The sequence below is a fragment of the Chiloscyllium plagiosum genome, unplaced genomic scaffold (genome assembly GCF_037043375.1).
Source record: "Chiloscyllium plagiosum isolate Xiang-an unplaced genomic scaffold, Cpla_swu_hap1 HiC_scaffold_2, whole genome shotgun sequence".
In the NCBI taxonomy this organism is placed as follows: Eukaryota; Metazoa; Chordata; class Chondrichthyes; order Orectolobiformes; family Hemiscylliidae; genus Chiloscyllium; species Chiloscyllium plagiosum.
Window position 1 is genome coordinate 155206009 of NW_028270140.1, and position 6000 is coordinate 155212008.

The window sequence follows — 6000 nt, forward strand, 5'->3', positions numbered from 1 at the left end:
GTTAGGTGTTATGCCCCCCCCATTAAAGTAGATTGTTGTGGATAGTTTTTATAGAATCCTACATACAGGAGAGACTCAGTCCAACCAGTTATCCTAACCCAATCCCATTTGCCATCATGTGGCCCATATCCCTCAACTCTTCCTATGCTCATTCCAATGAATTTTGAATATAGTTGTACCAGCCTCTACTTCCTCTGGCAGCTCATTCCATGTACCACCCGAGTGAGGTCTCATCTTTGCCCTCACCCTAAATTTAAGCCCTCTTCTCTAGCCGTGTTTCCCACCCCAGGGGAAAGACCTGGGTATTTGTCCTAGCCATGCCCATGATTTTATAATCTTAAGGTCACCCCCTCAGTCTCCAATGGAGGTGGCAAAATGCTTCAGGCTATCCCTATAGCTCAAACCCTCCAGTTCTAGCACACACTTGTAAGTCTTCAAGTTAAACTTAGAAGGGTTCTGAAGTTTTCAACAGGTGTTGAAGTTGCTGCCTAGACTAGAAGTTAATACCTACACCAGGGGAAGTGGACTAGCTAAGTCACTTGTGGTTTTTAAAACAAAGTCAGACAAACAGCAGAGTCTTAAAGGAAAATGGAAAGTTCATTCATCCATACAGGTGAGGTGGGAACATACTGGGCAGTGGAAAACACGAGTTTTGCTCAAAACGCCTATTCTTCCTCGGATGCTGTCTGACCTGCTGCGCTTTTCCAGCACCACACGACTAGTCTGCAGCCCTCACGTTTCTCTTTCTCTCCCTTCCCCCCCCCCCCCCCCGATTGGGAGGAGTAGGCTTGAAAATTCCTAAAGGACCGAGTGAATTTCAGAACAGAAGTCAAAGTCTTACAGTTCAAACTGGCCTCCTGCCCCGAGGAGGGCTGCATTTACTGAGGTGCCTGGACTCAGCAGTGCAGAGGGGAACAAGAGCCTTGCTCAGAATAGAGAGACAACCTTTACAACTTGGGGGGGGGGGGGGGGGGGAAACTGTCCTTCACATCCTTCCCCTGCCCAGAGGGGGTGGGGGAGAAGAGAACAGGTCACACCAAGCACAGCATGGGACCACCCCGCTGAGCACAAGTCCTAAAGCAGAAACAGTGACTGCAGGCAGGCAGACACTAGCAACAGCTACAATCCCTCCACTGACACGCACTTAGCGACAGCAAACACTTTCCAGAGAAAGCACTGGCCAACCCTCCCTCCCCCCCCGACACGGTTGGGGGCAGTATCTGAGACGGAGCTGAGAGAGAGAGAGACAGCAGATAACAGGGGCGGTGGGTGGGGGCAAACTCCTCCAGCTAATGCAATAAGCGACTGCATCGGGAAGAGGGTCAGAGAACAGATCTTACCAGCCAGCCCCGAGTCACTGGGAATGACCCCCATCTCCCAGGAGTTAGGAAGCAGACAGCTCCGGGGAGGTTTGCTGGAAGAGCTGCAGGAGGGAGGGGGTGAGAGATTACTGAGCCCCACCCCCCAACCTCTGGGAGGGCTCCCAGCAGCTCAGGAGGATGTACTAGAGTCCGAACAGGAACATCCCTCCCCGTATTAACCCTGCCTTCAGCATTAACCCCTGCACTGCCACTGCAGACAGCTCAGCCCGGGTACCCCCCCCCGCCTCCTGAGTGAGGGAACCCCGTGGGTAACAGTGGTCCCCAACTCTTGGGGATTTCAGAATTAAACAGCAGTGGAAGCTGCTACGTGCTTAGCTCTTCTCCCATGCAGCTCGGTTTAAAAATCACAAAGGCGGCAAGGGGTGACCCAGTTCAGCTGGAGGGAGGGAAATCAGGCTGGGAGCTGGACTACCCCGGGGGGGAAAGGAAGAGGAGATTGTTACAACGCCAGTCGAGTCTGGAAACTGTCCAGCCCCCTGGTTCCCTGAAGGAACTGTTACAGCAGAGGCCATTCAGCCCATAATGCCAGCACCTGTTCCATCCAGTGCCACTCCTGCCTTCCCCATATCCTGCACATTTCCATCCAAAGTAAGAGTTCAGCCTACCTCCCTATTTCCAGGCAGTACATTCCAATCCTTCATCGCTATGATCACTCTTGCTTCTACAATTCAAACACTAACTGGAGTAGATCCGAAACAGCATCTCCCTATGTCGGGAGGGGCCCCTCCAGCCCAGAATTTCCTCAGCCTTCTCCAAAGTATCCCAACTTCAGCTGGGATCTCTTTCCTGGCAGAGTTCTTGCCAGTTGATTCTGCACTTGCCAGTGTGTCCACACCCAACTGGAATCTAAACAGCAGATGACACTGATACAGCTCAGGTGACCTTGAGCAAGGAAGTCACATTACAGGGTCAGACTGGGGACAATTGGATGATCAGCCACAATCAATCATTGTGGGGGGAGAGCAGGTGAAGGGCTAATGGTTTCCTCTTGCTCCTATTACTGTGTTTCTATAGTCAGGGTCAAGTTGCAGACTGGGAGGAGAGTACTGTAGATGCTGGAGAGTCAGTTCATCAGTGTGGTGCTGGACAAAAGCACAGCAGGGCAGACATTAGTGAACAAAAGAGTCAACATTTCTAGGGGTAATTTCAGTCCCAAGGGGCATTCCTGAAAAAGGCTTTCAGCTGAAGTGGCTGAATTGCTCCCTGGAGAGGTTTCCAAATTTGAATGTGACCTGTCACTCACTGGCTACATCCAGGGGATGTTTACTTAGCCAGGGCATTGGTAATGTCATTAGACTAGTATCCGAGAATGCCAGGTTAAATCCTATTCTGGAAAGAGATTGATTTCACTGAAAATGAAAACTGCAATGACAATGTGTCATTAACTGGCATATCTAAATTCTAATAGAAAAATCTGCCATCCTTCTGGTCTGGAAGAGATGCAACTCCAGACCCATTGTAATGGACTGGCCTCAGCTGTCAGATTAGGAATGAGAAATAATTTTGCCCTGGGCACTAGTATCCACATTGTGGATAGAGAATGGGATACAGGCTCTTGCTGTATCAAGACTGGTCATCCCGCAGATCCTGTGGGACTCTTGTTTTAGGAATTTGCTGAGGGAGAAAGAGACACTACACAAGCCATGCACTGGAGACTTGCCCTTAAGTGAAGATTAGCTTGGAGAAGCTAAGCCTGTAGCTCCTGCTTCAGTTTAAACTGGAGCTGGATGAACAAAGACTTACCTTCTAATCTGTCCTGATAGCTGTAGGAACTCCTAGATTCTCCCAGAAGAATTTTAGCATAGATGGCTGTTTTAACAACCCAGACTCCAGTTACAGAAACTGAGTCTTTACAAAGGAGGGTTTGTATCCTGTTCCTGCAGAATAGGTACAGGAAACTGGAGTGCAGCCACAAGCACACAGTACAAGCCTTGTAGCACATGCCATGGTGTGCGCTGTGCTTTTGACACTGGTAGGTATCAGCTCCAGCTTTCATCTGGAAACTAATTAAGTGGAGCTGAGCATGGTCTGGTTTCATAACTATTCATACTTTTGACAGAACAGGGGAATGCAGTAGTGGGGCCCTTCCCCCAGCATTCCTTGCTTTGAATAATTCAAAGGAATGAATTACTATAAAGTAATGTTAACCCTGTCAGTGACATGTTGGCAAGTGTTAGTCAAGCTCAGTTTAAGGATCTTGAGCAGGCTATTTAGGAAAAGTTCATTCACCTGGGGAGAAGTGAACTTTGAATTCTGCAAGGAAGGTGGTAGGATGAAACATCAGCTGTTTTAGTTAGATTAACTTGGGGCCTAGGGCTCAAGAGCATGGGAATAAGTTAGGACCAGGGACTGACATGATCATTTGAGGGTGGGGTAAGTTGTAGGGCTGAATGGGATAGTGCCTGTTCAATTATGAACAGGAAAGGAATATTGGCAAGAGGCAGATAACTGGACAAAAGCCACTTGCAGGATTTAAAATGAAGTATTAACCTTGGAGGATGGTCTCCAGAGGTTACATCAAGTCTGCGTGACCCACGTAACCAAAGAGGTGAACCTTCAGTAAAGTCACCCATTAAAACATCCAAATTGAAGAGATCCTTGTGCTGGGGGGTTCTGGTGGCTACCCAGAGTTAACCTCAGTCAAGGTAACTGTCTCCAGCCAGAGGAGAAATCCTGCTATGAAGCTCACTGGAGCTCAGCAGCCATGCAGTATTCATCTGGGGCAGATCCTGGTGTCACCATCACTTCCAGGTGGGCAATTGAGATGGACAATTTATGCCAAGACCTGGTCAGCTCCTACAGGAGATGGAGCTGTTTTACCTGGAGGGGAAAGTTGATGTCTTTCTGAAGACAGATGAACATATGGTTTGAACTGGGAACCTGGCGAAGACAGGAAAGTCACACATCCAAAGGTGTGAGGCAGCAAGACTAGAATTCAGATTGCAGATCACCCAATGGGAGACCAAGTTATTACTTGAATTTGCAGTGTTCAGATTAAATAGCAGCATGCCAAGCGATTGTATAAGAAAGAACAGCCACATTTGCTGTGGTACAGCATGACCAGGAAACATTTATAGACACTTCAGTTTGAAAGATGCAACAGCCTATTGTATAGAACACCCTGGAATAGAGATGAATGGGATGCACCCAACCAATACACCACTGAGTGTTGTCCCCACAGAAGGGGATGGAAACCATTGTGCTGTCAGTTAGGGAGCGTCAGACTTACAGCACAGAAACAAACCCTTCAGTCCAATGCATCATGCTGATGTGATATCCAAATCTAATCTAGTTCCATTTGCAAGTACCCAGCCTATATCCCTCCAGTACATATACTCTTCTAGATGCCTTTTAAAGTTGCAATTTTAAACCAGATGAAGCAATTGCAACATTTAAGGCATCTAGAAGGAAGGGTAAATGAATAGGAAGGGATGAGCCAGGGACTGGCAGGTGGGACTAGATCTGGTCAGCATGGACACATTGGACCAGTGGGTCTGTTTCGATGCTGTACATCTGACAAATTATATCTTTGAGATGCAACAATAGTGGGCTGAATGGCTTGTGATTTATGACATCAATTGCAAAAAACAAAAGACTGCTCCTCAGAAGTAGTCCAATCCATGCAGGGGAGGGTCAGTGCCCAGGACCATGGGGTGTTTGACATAGAATTTTGTTAAACTGACACAGTTGGATGTTCTAACAGTATCTAGTTGTATGATACAACCATTTCCTATCACCACACAAATTCTGAAGAAGTCCCAGTAAAGATTTACATGTAAAAATGTTGTGGGTCAGTATCCCTTGAGAATTGAAGGGGTAACACATGATTGAGACTGCTCTGGCTCCACTGCCTTTAACAGTGCTTACAGTTCAGTGTTAGGAATGCACATTTTCCATGCCTGAAAATATTCAGGATTAGGAGTGTGCTGACTTATAACCCCAATGTTAGGCTGCACTCCTTCAGGAGTGTAAATAACAGCAAAAATAGCTGTTGGCCCTAACTGAATGGGCTCTTTACAAAAAGAGCTTATTCAGGAGGTTTAAAAAAATCAAAGGGGCAATAAACAAGTCTAACGACAGACTATCCAGAGTGATGATTCAAAATCTCTTAAGAGGGTTGTGAAATGGATACCAAAAACGCAGACTTCAAGTTCAAAGTATGACCATAAAAGCTGCCAAATTGTAATAAGTTAGCAATTCATGAGTGAACATCCTCAGGGAGGGGAGGAGTCCAAATCTAGTTTCACTAGAAGTGGACAGTCCTTTGACAATGCCCCTTAGAGACTGATGAATTGCTATTGCCTCAGGCAAACATTTAAGGAAAGCTGGAGCAACAAATCTTATTTTTCTATAGCCATTGGCTACAGGTTACTTTATTCAGTGATCTATTCTAGCCTGCACCATGGAGGGTAGATCTTGTCAAAATTGACCAGTATCCAGGCAACAGCTGGAATCAGAAAGGAGGGGGAGCTAAAATTTTGCCAAGTTGAGATCCTGTGCAAAACTAGAGATGCTAGCCAGCTAAAGTGGATTGTATTCAAACTTCATAAGACTTGAATTTGTATGTTCAAACACATTGGTGTTAAGTACACTTGAAACCAACCCAAAGATGGGTGAG

At 46.7% G+C, this 6000-nt stretch overlaps 1 protein-coding gene across 5 annotated transcripts in view; it reads right to left on the reverse strand.

The window, feature by feature from the left end:
- The window catches only part of dab2 (DAB adaptor protein 2), a 39886-nt gene extending 38405 nt beyond the window's left edge, over positions 1-1481 (reverse strand). For 2 of the 5 annotated variants that reach the window (XM_087975155.1, XM_043703026.2), the window contains exon 1: positions 1341-1481. The gene's annotated coding sequence lies outside the window, so the exon portion shown is untranslated. The remainder of the gene's footprint in view (positions 1-1340) is intronic. The other 3 variants (XM_087975134.1, XM_087975142.1, XM_087975149.1) reach the window with 3 other exon arrangements.
- Between the last annotated feature and the right edge of the window lie 4519 nt (positions 1482-6000).